Source organism: Pseudophryne corroboree, chromosome 8 (assembly GCF_028390025.1).
Source record: "Pseudophryne corroboree isolate aPseCor3 chromosome 8, aPseCor3.hap2, whole genome shotgun sequence".
Lineage (NCBI taxonomy): Eukaryota > Metazoa > Chordata > Amphibia > Anura > Myobatrachidae > Pseudophryne > Pseudophryne corroboree.
This window is the reverse complement of record NC_086451.1, coordinates 268,436,984-268,453,316: the sequence shown is the minus strand read 5'-3', so window position 1 is coordinate 268,453,316 and position 16,333 is coordinate 268,436,984.

Sequence of the window (16,333 nt, the reverse complement as noted above, 5' to 3'; positions counted from 1 at the left end):
CCCATCGTACTAATCTGTCCCCAATATCCCTTATGGATGGTAGAGAAATGTCACTAGATGGAAATGGAAACTGTTGTCGCTAATTGAAACAAAATATCCAGTAGGTATCAAGTACTGTAGTTTCAAAATAAAGGCAGAGATAATGCCAGAAGTAAGGAGTGGATGCATAATGCCGTGAAACAGCACCATCACTTACCGGTACTTTATATAGTGCAGCCATATGGCAATACAGGTTGAGTATCACTTATCCAAAATGCTTGGGACCAGAAGTATTTTGGATATCGGATTTTTCCGTATTTTGGAATAATTGCATACCATAATCAGATATCGTGGCGATGGGACCCAAGTCTAAGCACAGAATGCATTTATGTTTCATATACACCTTATACTCACAGTCTGAGGGTAATTTTAGACAATATTTTTAATAACTTTGTGCATTAAACAAAGTGTGTGTACATTTACACAATTAATTTATGTTTCAAATACACCTTATATACACAGCCTGAAGGTCATTTAATACAATAATTTTAATAACTTTGTGTATTAAACAAAGTTTGTGTACATTGAGCCATCAGAAAACAAAGGTTGCACTCTCTCAGTCTCACTCAAAAAATTCTGTATTTCGGAATATTCCGTATTTCAGAATATTTGGATATGGGATACTCAACCTGTACTAATACTCCTGTACAGGATAATTTGAGCCCCAGCTCCTGAAGTATTAATGCCTGGTATAATATTTCCCAGTACTGTATATACAGGAAAAATGGGAGCTTCCAGCAGCCGGCAGAGGCATCCCGTTCATGTGCCCACCGTGACCAGTGGTTCAAGTGGCTACAGTGCCTCCTTATGGTGGGATGTATTTATTTATTTATTTATTTGTAAATTCTGTTTATTGAATCTTCATAAGAAGAAAAAACAACATTTCACAAAATTCAAATAAGTGAGAGTGGCATTACACAAAAAGGTAGGAGAATCAACCCCGCATAACAAAAGGCATATTACCTCGGCAGATATTTCAGCAAACATATGTGGAACATATAGACAAGTAAACCCATAAACAAGTAATAACAAGAAACATCAATAGAAGAGAAAAATAAAAAGGAGGGGAAAGTAACCGAGACATACACAAGGGAAAGTTGGGAGAGATAGGAAGCTGAAAGGGAAGTGAAATAAGAGAGAGAGTGTTAAAAGGCTTCAGTTGATATTATGCAAAATCAAGTGTGGAGTGGAATGACACATGGGAGATAAAAATGCAATTCTCCTATGAATAGGTTGTTCTGCGCGATCAAATAAGGCAAAAACAGATTTCTGAGTTGATTGATTAAGGGCTTGTATATATAAACCCCTTTTTTTATGAAACGCTATTACTCCATTATCATCATTAGTCAAAGCAAATTTTCTGTCAAAATACATAATTTGTAGCATTTTCTGAAGTACCTCGGAGAGCGAAGGTGAAGTGCGAGTCAACCAATGGGTCAGTATTATTTTCTTTGCAACTGTGACTGTTAAAGTAAGCAATGGAGTGATAGTATGTCTAATTGGTCCAACATCCTATTTGGTAAAATCGGCTAAAAGACAAGCTGTGGGATCTGTGGTAGTAGGAATTTTGAAAATATGTTTGATATCATTTATAGGTTTGAACCAGAAGCTATGGATATATGGACAATCCCACATACAGTGGTAGAAAGAAGCAGATGCACAATGGCATTTGACACATTCTGCAGAGTTTGCCGAATTGAAATGAGCATATTGTGCTGGGGAAATATATGCCCTATGAATTGTTCTAACATGAACCTCTTGAAGATGTGAGGATTGAAGGGCTTTCATAGCGGAAATATATTGAACATTCAGATGTTCAGGTTGGGAGATAAAAGATACATTTACACTCCATTTATCTCTAACACTCCCCCATCGTTTCTCAGAGGTACGTTCAGTAAGGAGAGAATATATCATACGAAGACGAAACATTTTCCTTTTACATACTGTACAGTATGTTCAATGACGATTGTAGGGGGTCCGATAATAAGATACGAGTATTTGAAGGGGATTTCCAAGTAAGAGAAGAAAGGTAATGTCATACTTGCAAGTACATAAAGAAATGATTGTGCGGAATGTTAAATGCGGATGTGAGGTCAGTGAATTGAATAAAAGTGCCGCCAGGGTCAAAGACCTTGGAGGAGTCTGATAAACCCTTATCTCTCTAATGTCGGAATGTGTAGAAATGGACGGTGGGAAGGCAGGGATGCCCCATAGTGGAATATTAGAAGAATACAGTGTGTTTCTATTTAATTGGCGATTAACTAGATGCCATCTCAGATACACACCCCTGAATAAAATGTGGTTCTTTATCTGAGAGGGGATAAGTGTGTGTGGTGCGTGTAAAAGAGCTGCCAGGGAAAATGGATAAAATAAGGCCTTATCAACCTGTTTGTCTGTAAAAGTAGATCTACTGTATCTGTTAACCAGTCAATAATATAGCGAAACATAATCGAGGAAGAGTATATGGAAAACTCAGGCAGTCCCATACCTCCCGCTTGGCGTGGAGCCATGAGTTTGGAAAGGGCAATTTTTGGTTTCTTTGAAATCCATAAAAAAGTGGTCATCACTCTCCGCAAAGTTCTCAGATCTTGTGTAGATAGGTGGACTAGGAGTTTCTGGATCACATAGAATATTTTGGGAAAGACAATACTTTGTATAACAGCGAATCGGCACAATAAGAATAAAGGAAGAAGTTTCCAACCAGTGAGGATGCCGGTTATTTTAGTAATAATGGGGGTAAAGTTTAACGAGTATAATTTTGACAGGTTAGAGGTTATCTGGATCCCCAGGTATTTTATAGAGGTATAAGATAAACGGAAGGACAGAGAGGATAGGAAGGGTATTAAATCATTACTAGGATTACCTAGACATAACAACTCAGATTTAGATAAATTGATATGGTATCCTGCTACAGAGCCAAATGACAAAATCAAGTCTAAAATGACAGTAATAGATTGGTGAGGATTAGAAATAAATAGTAACATGTCGTCAGCGAAGAGCAATAATTTCAGTTCCATACTGCCTCCTTTTACTCCTGTGAATACGTGGGAAGACCTGAGTGCTTTGGCAAGGGGTTCTAGGGCCAGGGCGAAGAGAAGGAGTGATAAGGGACATCCTTGTCTGGTGCCTTTTTTTATTTCAAAGGGGGAGGATAAAAATGGAAGAGAGCTGAATAGGCCCGAAAACATATAAGAGTCTTTGATTTTTGTGATTGGTTAGTTTAGGCTATGTTGCTAGGCAGATCAAGGGTATTCGGCTGTTTATTATTGGTTTAGGATTGGCCTATCAGTAGTAGAGGGAAGGAGGCCTTTAGTAGCCTTTATAGGGAGGAGTTTGAGTGATTTTAGTCCTCTTGTCTGTGTGGAAGGCTGAGTACAACTGTGTCACCAGTGACATTGCATACTGTACCTTTTGCTGTTTTTCCTTTCCTTTGCATTCCATTTTCTCATACTTCTATTCCTTTGCGAATCTCTCCTTTCTTTTCACTCCTTTTCATATTTCCTCTTTCTCCTTTTTTCTCCCTTTTTGGTATGCCTTTTCAGCCCCCCCTCCATTTCCCTGGGGTCACTTAGTCTCCTGCTTCTCTGTTTCATTCAGCTGTGCCCTGGCCTATGCACATCGCACCCCCCCCCCCCTCCTCCACCACCTGACTGATGCATTTACCTCCGGCGGACTGCTCATGGCAGTGTAGTGGTAGCCGGGGCTGGGGCGTAGGTGACAGGCACCACAGCTCTCTCTGTATTGGTGGCTCAGTGGGGCATGATGTAGTCATGGGCAAAGTGATTCACTGAACTGAGTTGAGACACATGACTCAGTTCAGTAAAGTGTCTCGAGTCAGTGTCTCGGCACATGAGTCATGACTCATCTGTAGTGGAATGTGTTGCAGAGACTGCACATGAATCAGTGAGTTGCCAGTGCTGGAGGATCAGTGCTGGACTCATGGAGGGAGTTATTCAGCTGCAGTGATTGTGCAGTGTATCTGGGGGAGGCAGCTGCTTATGCACTGATTATTAATAATATAATAACATAGATTCAGTGTTATGTTGATATATTATTAATAACCACTTATTGCATACTAGTTACAGAATATGCACATTACTTCTGGCTGAGGAGAGAAAGCTTAACAGCCATGAAACACATCATTCAGTCTGTAACTAAACCAAATAAAAAAAAAAAAATTATTTTGCATACTTTGCTAATTGGATGATTTTAGGTGGGCTTGTATTTATTATATTATCCACTATCTAGCCTCCAGGGAGTTTGCCACCCACAATCACACTGAGCAGGAACAGTGAGCACTGAGCCGAGAGCCCTGTACCACAGGGGCTCCACCTCCTGCTGCATGAATCAGATTCATTCACTGAGTCACTGAGTCTACACAGTGTACAACTGTCTCAACTCACTGGCAGACTCAGGATGAATCATGATTCACGACATGGATCAGGCACAGCAGCACAGCACTCACTGACTGGTGAGTCGTGACTGCTCCCTCCCCCCTCCCACTGGGTGTCACCTGGTATAGCCTCTGGCCAATCACAGCTAAAGACAGCAGAACACACTGACTGAAGGACACAGGACACAGAGTTTCCTCCCTCTGGCTGAGAGAGGCTGCTGCTGCTGCTGTCTCGACTCATTAAACAGTGAGTGACTCGAATCATTCACACTTCCTGATGATTCGAGTCACTGTGTTGAGACAGAGACTCAGTAGCCATCTCTAGCATGATGGGAGCTGCGGCGGGGGAGCAGGCGCCGGGCGCATCAGCGCTCCCTGCTCTGGCCGTGGCCTCATCTGCTTGTGGACCAGGCACGCCCGGCGGGTCCAGCAGTCAGTGGACCCACCGGGAAGGGCGGGTGTGGGCGGTAGTGATGCGAGGGCCGGGGACTGGGCATCCCCGGCTGTGTCCATCATTGAAGATCTTTAGCATGCGGGCGCGGGCCTCCTGGCCATCCCCATGGGGCTGCAGGACCCACGCCCGGCAGTAATAGGCCCCAGGGGGCACTCGTGGCTGCGGGTGTTCATACTAGTCCCCTTGGGGCCACTGATGCAGGGTCAGCAGTTTTTGGGGGTCCTTTTATGTGGCCACAACACTAGTAGTTAGGGCTGCCCCAGAGGCCACCATTTTAGGTTCTCAGTGTCTGCAACATGGACAGCAGGTTGCAGGCAGCATTTTGGGTGGTGTAAGTGTGCCACCTTCTGTCCATTCTGGGAATTGTAGCTGCCTATCAATAATACCTCAATGGCAGCTGCTTTATCAATGCCAGTGCAGCCGTGCTTTGTAACTGCATATGGGCCTCCGGCTAGTGGTTGTCACTCAGTGGTTTGGGCAGGCTTTTCAGACATTCACAGCTGCCAGCGGCACATGGCAATGGTACTTTCAATTACTGATATTGCGCGCCGGCACCCCAATGTTGCCCCCGTTAATCTCTGCCCCACACATGGTCCAGTCTGTTTGTCAACGGGGATAGCTCAATATCTTTGCCAAACTCCTAGTGTTTTGACAATAGCAGGGTCATTCCTATATACTGCGCTACCTATGGGCAATTATTGTTGACCGCCGTACTGGCAGCACATTATTCCCCATCGCAGCAATCGCTGGGGTCATTAGCGTACCCCTGGCACGGGGGTTATGATACAGTAGGGCCAGCCTTTCAGCAATACAGTCACGCAGGCGGTGTTCCTTTGTACCCCCATCCGGTCAGCGCATTGCCGGCTCAGGTGGAATCACCTGTCCACTTGCTCCTCCTGCGGCAGTATTGGTTAGCAAAAGCCTGAAAAACCCCTGCTCCTGCTCCTTTCGGTGTGATGGAGGGGTTATCTGAAGATTTGACCTCTGTTGTTTCTGTCCTTGAGGCTGCAGCCAGTGCATCGTCTGTGCAGGAACCTCCTCTGGTGGCAGATGTTGACGGACAAGATGCTATTGAGTCGGTTCCTCCGGAGGGAGTGGCTTCTGTCTCTGCAGCCGCTCAGATAGCAGTGACATCCGGGATTCCTGGCTCTTCTGGATCAGGTGAGCAAGAAGCTTCTCAGGCTTCATCCGAGGGTTCCTCGTCTGATTCCTCGGCTATCAGCGATAGGTCGGATTCCCCCAAATGCCCGTGCAAGATAGCGAAGTTAGTTGCGCGTGCAGTGGAAAACAGGGTGGACAAGCGGCACGAGCCGAAAAGAGTCGGCTACTCCAGGGTAGCTGCCTTTGTTTGCAAATATGGTGCATTGTGCTGACACTGCGGTGACCAGGGCCCTGAGGACACAGATGAGCGAGAACATTTGAAATGGGAAATATGTAGATTTCTTCACCCTTACGGAGGACATAAAGAAAGACTTCGATAAGGCCAAGAAACCAGAGGGAAAGGGTGAGAATGGGTTTAGGAGTTTCCACCGCTGGTTACTGGGCTGTTGTATTTTTTCCGCATCTCATTTGGACCCCAGGCCCGAGGAGCATCAGAATGTAGGGAAATATTTATTCCTTATGCATGAGATGCTCTTGGAGTACAAAGGCAATGTTGGGAGAGGTTATGACGATAAATTCCTTCAGAATCAGGACGGTAACCCAACATTGCCTTTGGGTTTCAAAGAAGTCGAAGTCTGGCAGGGCTCCTCCAGAGGTCCCGGGCAACAAAGTGTTCCTGGATGGTAAGAGTACCACGGGTCCCTCAGCTGAAGGGTTGGTTTTGCATTCACTGACTCAAAATGCACCAGGGGCGCAAAGTGTCATTTTCAACACTCCTGTAGGTTTTGTGAAGCCAATCACCCAGCCAAAGTATGCAAGTCAGCAGGTGGGGGACGCCAGCCAGCACAGGAAGAGATTAGCGGAGGTGCTAAGTAAAGCCCCTTCTCCCATAGTTTGTGTCGAAATTGGCTAAGTGGTTGCTTAGTTATCCTAATAAAGTTGATGCAGAGGTTTTGTTGAATGGTCTTAGTTACGGCTTCCATTTGCCCATTTCTGATACAGCTCAGGTTAGGTCACACAGGAATTTGTAGTCAGCACCGTGTAGTGAGGGCGGAGGGTGGAGGCGGTAGTTCAATTGGGACGCATGTGCGGACGTTTTGATTCCATACTTCTTCCGGACTTATGCATTTCCCCCTTAGGGGTGGTGCCCAAGAGGGTCCCGGTACTTCCGCTTGCCACAACATCTGTCTCATCCTCATGGGGGTTCCTTCAATGACGCCATTCCTGTAGATTTTTGCAGGGTCCGTTATCAGTTGTTTGACTAGGCCCTGGGGTTGATACAGGGTTTTGGCCCAGACTCCCTGTTGGCAAAGTTAGATGTTGAGTCGGCTTTTCGACTTCTTCCCCTTCACCCTGACTCATTTAGGTTTATGGGTTTTCAGTTGGGCGGGACTTACTATATGGACAGATGTTTGCCCATGGGATGTTCTATCACTTGTGCCTATTTCGAGATGTTCAGCAGTTTTTTTACATTGGGGCATACGTACAGGCACCGGCTATGAAGGCATCGCCCTCTATATGGACAATTTTCTGTTTATAGGGCCAAGAGATAGCAACGTTTGCCAGGAGTTACTGACTTATGCGTGTGCCCTGTTTACAAAGTTGGGGGTCCCCATAGCCCGCAACAGGACGGAGGTCCTAAGTGCTGCCTGTCCTGCCCGGGTATCGAGGTGAATACGGCAACAGGTTGCCGTCACATTCCGGCCGATACGGTGCAGAAGCTTTTAACCAAATACAGGACTGTTTGGGCAAATGCAGGGTCAAGCTGATCAGGTTCAATCCCTTCAGGGCTCCCTCGATTTCGGCTGCAGAGTTGTCCCCATAGGGAGGGTTTTTCTGCCGAAAACTGGAGGGGGCCACTGCGGGAGTGTCCGGGACGCATCACACCATTCGACTGTCCAGGGAATTCAAGAATGACATGAGAGTTTGGTCTACTTGCTTAGTTGACCTTAATTTGGAGTTTCTATGGCCCCTCCTGCCTGTATCTAATACCCATCTGCAGTTATTCACTGCTGCTGTGGGGTCCACTGGTTTTGGGACGTTTTGTCAGGGCGAGTGGTGTGTTGCTCCATGGCCTCCTTCATGGGTCTCTCGTTGCTTTGCAGTGAATTTGTTATTGTTGGAACTTTTTCCAATAATCCTAGCAGTAGAGTTATGGGCTCCCGAATTGGCGAATCAGACTATCACATTCTGGTGTGACAATTTGGGTGTGGTGCAGGCCATCACCAAGCCATCTCGCACTAGGTTTGTGGGAGAGGGGAGGTCAGGGGAGAAGCTGTTACTGGCTTTCGTTTGGGACCATTACAAACAGGGGGGTCTGAAGCAGCCATGAGCTCTGCATTAGCGGGTATTTCATTCCACGCTCGCTTGCGGCATGAGAACAATCCCACTCAGTATTTTGTCCTGTCCAAAGCTTTAAAGGGCTGGGAAAGGACAGGCCCACTCCCGCTGATTCGCGCAGGCTCATAGAGTTGTGTTTGTTGCGCGAGTTGTCGGCGATTCTCACTGCAGTGTCTGATTCCGAATTTGAGGCATCTTTATTCAGATTACCTTATTCCTGGGCATTTTTTGGGTACTTTTAGGGTCAGGGAGTTAGTGTCTGCAAATAAACGGTCAGGAGATACCGGTCTGTTGTTTACGGACGTAGTTTGCCAGCCGGAGGTGGTTTTGTGCAAGATACCTCGTTCCAGTACCAACCGGATCTGAGACGTTGGGTGGCTTTGTAGGGTCACAGGGAACCGTTGTTGTGCCCGGTTCGGTTAGCTCACATCTATTTGCCCTTATGGCCTCCGGGTGGCTCCCAATTTTTGCTACATGGAGATTCCCTGCCTCTCACCAGGTTTCAGTTTGCTGCAGTGTTGAAACGTTGTTTATGTGCGTTGGAGCTTAACAGCGCAGATTATGGGACACACTCTTTCCGTATGGGGGCTGCTACTTGCGCTGCAGCTAGCGGACTTTCAACAGCAGCCATACTAGACATGGGGCATTGGAAGTCAGCGGTTTTTAGGTCCTATGTTGGGTTAGATAAGGTTTCATGTTACGCTGATTGCGCCAAACCAAAAACGTTGTTTACCTGTCGGTTTGCGAATGGCTAGCATTCGGGAATCGAGGGTGCGCAAATTTTGAATTTTTCCTCCAAGGGGGCCCAATTACAATTGGCTAAATCTCAAGGTCCACGGGAGGTTTTTTAAGTTTTCTCCTTCACTTGGGGTGCTATTTACAGTTTGTTTAAAGTTTATTTAATGTTTTGGTCATATATGCACATTTTTGGGATACCTGACTATTAGGTTGCAATTTCTGTTACAGCTCCTACCTCCCTGTGAACAGGTCTGGGTGGTAGGCCATTCTTAGGTGTTTTGGGATGAGCAGCACCCTGTTGGTGGATGAGCATCTGAATTGTTGGGGCGGTAGGAGAGTCAGATGGCTAGGTGATCGAGGCCTTACTTGGGCTGGTTTTTTGGACGTAGGGTTCCAGCGTGATGGTCAGTGGGGAAGGACTGACTGGTTAATCACTCACCTGGGTGGTAACGATATCGGCCACGTTAAGGGGAATCATTTGATATTGAACGTCAAGTCAGATTTAGAATTGCTACGGCTTCACTGGCCTGAAGTCGGTTTGGTTTGGTCAGCTATTATACCCAATTTTGTGTGGAGGGTTCCCATGGTATGGTTACACTAGACAAAGCGAGGAAGAAGATACATTTTGCAGGGTCAATATTTGTAGTGTCTTCTAGTGGTGTTGCTGTTAGGCACCCCTTGTTGGGGTGCATCTTTCCACGTTGAGTGCTGATGTGTTCCTTAAGGGTATCTTTTCCTTTTGGAGTCAGGTTGTTATAGTTAGATTTGGTCTATTTCTTTGGATGGCAGGCTGCGGTTCATGAACCCGGCGGTGGTGGGAAGGCGCTACGGCCAGTGGTCATATGTAGCATGAGTGTTATCTGTGGGGCATTTACCCCTCTGATGGACGACCGGTGTTGTCCTGCCCCTGAGGGGGGACAATGGGCATTACCAGTAGGAGGTCCGTACCGTGCCAGTAAGGGGTGGTGAGTACTTCACAGCGTAGGTTATGCTTATATATAGTTGGGGCGTTTCGGTCGCCGCCATTACAGTTGGGGCATTTCAGTTGCCGCCAAGTTGTATGATATATTTTTATGGAGCTGGCCATTGTAGCGTCTTCCTTGCCACCCCTACATTTAGGGTCATCAAATTAATAAATACAATGACCTTTTAAATCTAATGCAGTTGGTGTCTGTGTCATTATTTTTAGTTGATAAGCTAGCTTAAAGTATATTGTTAAGGTTAGAGCAATCACAATAAATGATAGATGCCTTAAAATGGGAAAGAGCTGAATAGGCCCGAAAACATATAAGAGTCTATGATTTTTGTGATTGCTTAGTTTAGGCTATGTTGCTAGGCAGATCAAGGGTATTAGGCTGTTTATGAATGGTTTTGGCTTGGCCTATCAGTAGTAGAGGGTAGGTGGGCTTTAGTAGCCTTTATAGGGAGGAGTTTGAGTGATTTTAGTCCTCTTGTCTGTGTGGAAGCTCACCCGCCCTCCCCAAATTTTTTATTTATTGTTCATGTTCTACATTTCTAGTACTCATTCGATCTGAAATTCATTCAGTTTAAGCCGGCGGGAAGGCGCTACGGCCAGCGGTCATATGTAGCATGAGTGGTCGCTGTGGGGCATTTACCCCTTTGATGGATGGTCGGTGTTGTCCTGCCCCTGAAGGGGGACAATGGGCATTCCCAGTAGGAGGTCCATACCGTGCCAGTAAGGGGTGGAGAATCCTTCACAGTGCAGGTTATGCTTATATATAGCTGGGGCGTTTCAGTCGTCTCCATTACAGTTGGGGCATTTCAGTCACCGCCAAGTTGTATGATATATTTGACTGGAGCTGGCCATTGTAGCGTCTTCCTTGCCATCCCTACATTTAGGGTTATCCAATTAATAAATACAATGACCTTTTAAATATAATGCAGTTGGTGTCTGTGTCGTTATTTTTAGTTGATAAACTAGCTTAAAGTATATTGTTAAGGTTAGAGCAATCACAATAAATGACAGACACCTTAAAGACTGTTACAAATTATTTGGGTTTGAGAGCCATAGTATAAACATTGAATTATAGAAGTGAATTGGGCAGGAAAGCCAAATTTATCCAGAGTGGAGAATAAATGCTTCCATTCTATAAGGTCAAATGCCTTTTCGGAGTCTAATGAGAGCAAGAAGTTGTTGGATAAAAGGGAAGTATTAGAGACTGAGATTGCAGAGAGAACCCGATGATTGTTAATTTCTGAATGGTATCCGGCTAAAAATCCAGACTGATCTGGGTGGATCAGTTTGGGCAAAAGTGGTTTCAATCTTTCAGCAAGAATATTTGTAAGCAGTTGATAGTCTAAATTTAATAGGGATATTGGGTGATAACGATACGATCCAGGAAGTGATAAATCCCTCTCTGGTTTGGGTAAAACTTTAAGTGTAGCAGTGTTAAAGTGTGTGGGGGTTGTGAAGTGTGTGGTGGTTGTGAAGTGTGTGGGGGTTGTAAAATAGAATTAAGGGCTTTAACCAGCGTTGAGCCTATTTGAGTAAGTAGAATCTTAAAAAAATCCCCGCTGAGGCTATCTGGCCCAGGAGCTTTATCCGATTTTGTTTGGCGCACATCTTTTTCTATTTCTTCTAAGGTGATGGGGGTAACAAGAGAGTAAGATTTGTTTGACGATAGTCGGGGGCAAGGTAGAGTATCCCAAAAAATATTAGGAATGAGAGAAGTAGAAGGGGATGGTGAGTAAGAAGGGGAAAGGCCCGAATACAAAGCGCTGTAGAACTCACATAAGATGTCAGCAATTTCTGGGTCAGAAGTTGTAAGGGAACCAGAGGACTTGCGGAGAGGATGAACCACCGCAGTTGGGTGAGTACCTTTAAGGAGATTGGTAAGTAATTTTTCAGTTTTGTTTCCAAACGTATGAAAACAGTAGTTTACAGAGAACAGGTCACCCAGTGAGCCCATATACTCTTCAAAATGTGTTTTAGTTTGCTGGTATATTTGTTTATTGTTAGAATTTGGAGATTGCTTATATTGTTGGAAAGCAGATATGAGAGCTGATTGAAGTGATATATATTGGGAAGTGTGTTTGTGTTTGGAATTCACAACAAAGGAAATAATATCGCCTCTAAGAACAGTTTTCGCTGTCATCCAAAATAACATTGGATCTGAGGAGAGGTGATCTCTATTATTCCTTTCAAAGTCCCTCCAAGCGGATTCCAAATGCAAGCGGAAGTCAGGGGATTTAGCTAAATATAAAGGGAACCTCCATAACTAAGGTGTTGGTATAGAATCATCGATTGTTAGGGTAATTGTGACTAAAGCATGGTCTGAAATAACTATCGGTTCAATTGAGGAGTCACTAGTAGAGGGAAATAACGAGAGATGAGAATATAATCGATTCGTGATAATGTAGAGTGAGCAGCTGATAGGCAAGTGTAGTCTTTGTCAGTAGGGTGATGAGCTCTCCAAAAATTGAGTAATTGGAGTTGGTCTGAGAATAGGGCGACAGCAAGTTTAGGAAGGGAATGAGAGGAGGAGGATGTGGCAGATCTATCTAAAAATATGGAAGATGCTAAATTAATATTTTATAAAGTGGAAGGAGGCTGCGCTCACAGAGGAGAAGGTGGTGATGAGTGCTGCTAGACCTGGAGGCGTCCTACCTCCTGTATTTGGGTTTATAGTGAAGAGTGGTCAGCGCGCTCCTTGGGGAGGGGAGAAAAAGAGAAAGAGAGAGATAGGATAGATGCTATGGAATTGTATGTGTACTGGTCCTAATTTTGCTTGGGTGTGTGTTTATTAACAATGACCACTTTAAATGTGGTTAATGAATGTCTGTTTTATTGAGGTTACTTGTATTTCAGGTATATCTTGCAAACTACCCTTTTGTCTGTACCCTCCTGCTGGTACATTAATGTTCAAAATGTTCCTTATCGTAAAGAGGTCCTTCACCACTGTCAGGTGTGTCCTGCAGACTACCCTTTACATGGTATACCTTCCTGGTATAAAAAGACCCCCAGCTCAGGTAAATGTCAGGTGTACCCTGCGGGTCACCTTTACCATAGGTGTTGTGGGTGACTATGTGCTTTCTGAAGCTGTGTCTCGTTCAGTGTGTCTTGGGGGTATGACTAATGCGGCTTCCCGCCTGTCAGTCCCCTATCGTGTGCACCGCTGAGGTGTGGGGTTGTGGGGCTGTGTGTATCACACTTACCGCCGGGGGCAAGCTAGCCGCCTGCCGCCAGTGACAGCGTCTTTCTCTCCACTACCTCCGATGCCTGTGTCCTCCTCATCCGTGTCCTCAGTTACTTCTGGTCCGCTCCAGCAGCCGCCGGTCTCCTCCGTCCAAGGGTCCCGTCTGTAACTTCCTGGTTCCTGCGTCACGTGCGATGTCATGTGAGCGGCTGTCTGTGTTCAAGTGCTGCTGTATCCCCTTCTTCGGCCGGGGAGGGGAGTCTGTAAATTAATGTATTGTTTTTTAGCAAGTCTCCCAACGCGTTTCAGCACGGTTGCCTTTGTCAAGGATACATTAATTGCCTCCAATAATTAAGGGGGTGTCCAAATAAGGGGCGAATAGAGCGATTCATTTTTGGAAAAAAGCTTTGGAATAGGCAGTAGCGGCATATACGTTCCCTAGAATAAACGGTTTGTCCTTGATTGTCAACGAAGCAATGACATAACGTCCTTCAGGGTCAGTAATTATGTTTGTCACTTCATGAGGGATAGCACATTTAACCAAAATTACCACGTGTCCAACCAAGCATTGCTAATTTGGTCACCTCTGAGGGAATTAAGTATATTTCTTGGAGAAGGGCTATATCAATATCAGGGCAGTGGGAAATTAGAATCTGCTAGGATTACCCAGGTGACTAGTACAACAGAATGACAGTGCGTATCATAGTGGAGGACAATAAATCCAAATAACGTTAATAATGTAAAACAATGGGAAATTATGGCGACCAGAGTAAGAGAGTTTGTAGCGAGGAGTGTGGGCCTTCACCCATTGTGTGGAGAATGGTGGGATCTACGCAGTGGCTTTCAGGGGGCATCCGAGCGAGGGGTCACTGATGTCAGCTGGAGAATCGTGCCGAAGGTCACGCAAATAGTGTAGATTTCAGCATCTCTAGGTGAAAGAAAATCTTTGTGGGAGGATCCATCATAAATTCGGAGATGTGCCGGATAAAACAAGCTAAATTTGCGGCCCTCAGTGACGAGCTTAGAACAGATTGGGGAAAAGGCTTTGTGGGCCCTAGTCAGTTCCACGGAGTAGTCCTGAAAAATATACAATCTGTTCCCCTCCCACTGTAAGTCCTTTATACGTCGTGATGCTGACCAGAATGCCATTTTGTGATGGTAATTTAGGCATCTAAATAACGTGACTCGTGTTCTTGGTTTGTTCGGGGTCGGAGTAGGTCCAACTCTATGTGTCCGTTCGATTACTAAGTCTCGGCACTCCTGAGTAATTCCAAGAATATCAGGTAGCGTATTTCTGACAAAGTGAGCTAACACTGGCCCTTTAACAGATTCTGGCAAACCAACAAGACATATATTATTGCGTATCAAACTATTTGCAATATCGTCCAGTTTGTTCCCTATTTGGGGGTCATTCGAAGTTGATCGCACGGTAGCAGTTTTTTGCAGCCATGAGATCAGATAGTCGCCGCCTATGGGGGAGTGTATGTTAGCATGGCAAGTGTGCGATCGCTTGTGTAGGGGAGCTGTGCAAAAAGTTTTTGTGCAGTTTCGGAGTAGCTCTGAACTTACTCAGCCACTGCGATCACTTCAGCCTGTCAGGTCCTGGAATTGACATCAGACACCCTCCCTGCAAACGCCTGGACACACCTGCATTTTCCACAGCACTCCCAGAAAACGATCAGTTGCCACCCATAAACTCCTTCCTGTCAATCTCCTTGCGATCGGCTGTGCGAATGGATTCTTCGTTAAATCCATTGCACAGCAACGATCCGCTTTGTACCCATATGACGGACCTGTGCATTGTGGTGCATACTCAAGCGCAGTAGTGACCTGATCGCTGCGCTGCGAAAAATGGCAGCATGCGATCAGGTCGGAATGACCCCCTTTGGCAGTTTTCTGAGGTAAGATCTTTAACACTATGTTTAATGTCTTCAACCTCATGTACAGTGGCTCCCAATTGATTTTCAGCTAGTGTCACCCTGTGTGTAAGAGCCTTCAGCTGGGCTGTGATGTCTGTTACAGCTTGTGTGAGGAGCGGTGCCATAGTGGACCGTATTGCATCCCAATTTCACCATAGGTGACAGGTGCGTCAGGGGAGTGGTACACCTTGTGTCAGTCAGATCAGTGGCTGTTTTCTTAGATGCAGGGGCTGCCATATCTGTGCCACGATCCAGCGCAATATTCCCCTCTGAGCTGCGTTTCTCCTGGCGCGGTGCGGGCGTGCTGGGCTGGGAGGTGGAGGTCACAAATCGATCCATCCTGGCTCATGGTGAGTGTGCTGCAGCTCTGGAGGAACTAGAGACTGGTGACAGACGTTAAAAGGTGCCATTCGCGGCCGGGACAGCGGAGCTCCGGTGACAGCCTGCTAGTCCATGCAACCCGGAATTGGAAGTCGGGGTGTATTTTTAAATGGCTGACGTGAATAGTATCCAAATAGGGTGCAACATAAGCTGATAGTGCTGTCCCTTGTATACAGAAGCTATCCGCTTCTTGAAAAAGCTGCCTGGAGCAAGGGATCGTGTTGAAGATTACCGATTCCTCTGTATATACTGGAGAGCGATATCAGCTTATATTGCCACCTTATTTGGACTTTGGGCCTAATTCAGTAAGGATTGCAAATTCTGCTAATTAGCAGAATTTGCAATCCTTTGGAATGCATGCTGGGGGCCGCCCATTGCTGTGCAAGACCACTCAGCATGCTGACCTGCGCCTCCCCCCGTTTGACAAGCAGAAATTGCGAACGCATTGCAATTTTTGCTTGTTAGCAGAAACTAAGGATGGCTCCTGCCGGCGCAGCTAAGCTGTGCCCGCAGGAGTCCCGCCGCCATGTTCTCTGTCACGGTGGCTGCGTGTGACGTCATGCAGCTGCCGCCATGTTTTCTATCACAGTGGCTGCATGTGACATCACACAGCTGCTATGATCATGCCCCCGTCACGCCCCCGTTTGGCCACCTCCGCCCTCCTGGAAACGGAGCATTGCTGCCCCCCGCCCCACGACTGCCTCTACCTGATTGATAGGCAGAGGCGATCACATTTTGTGCAACCCCCTCCCTGCAGAAAGTGTGGGCGCATGCGCAGGATGGGCGCTGCGCATGCACCCACGGGGCAATC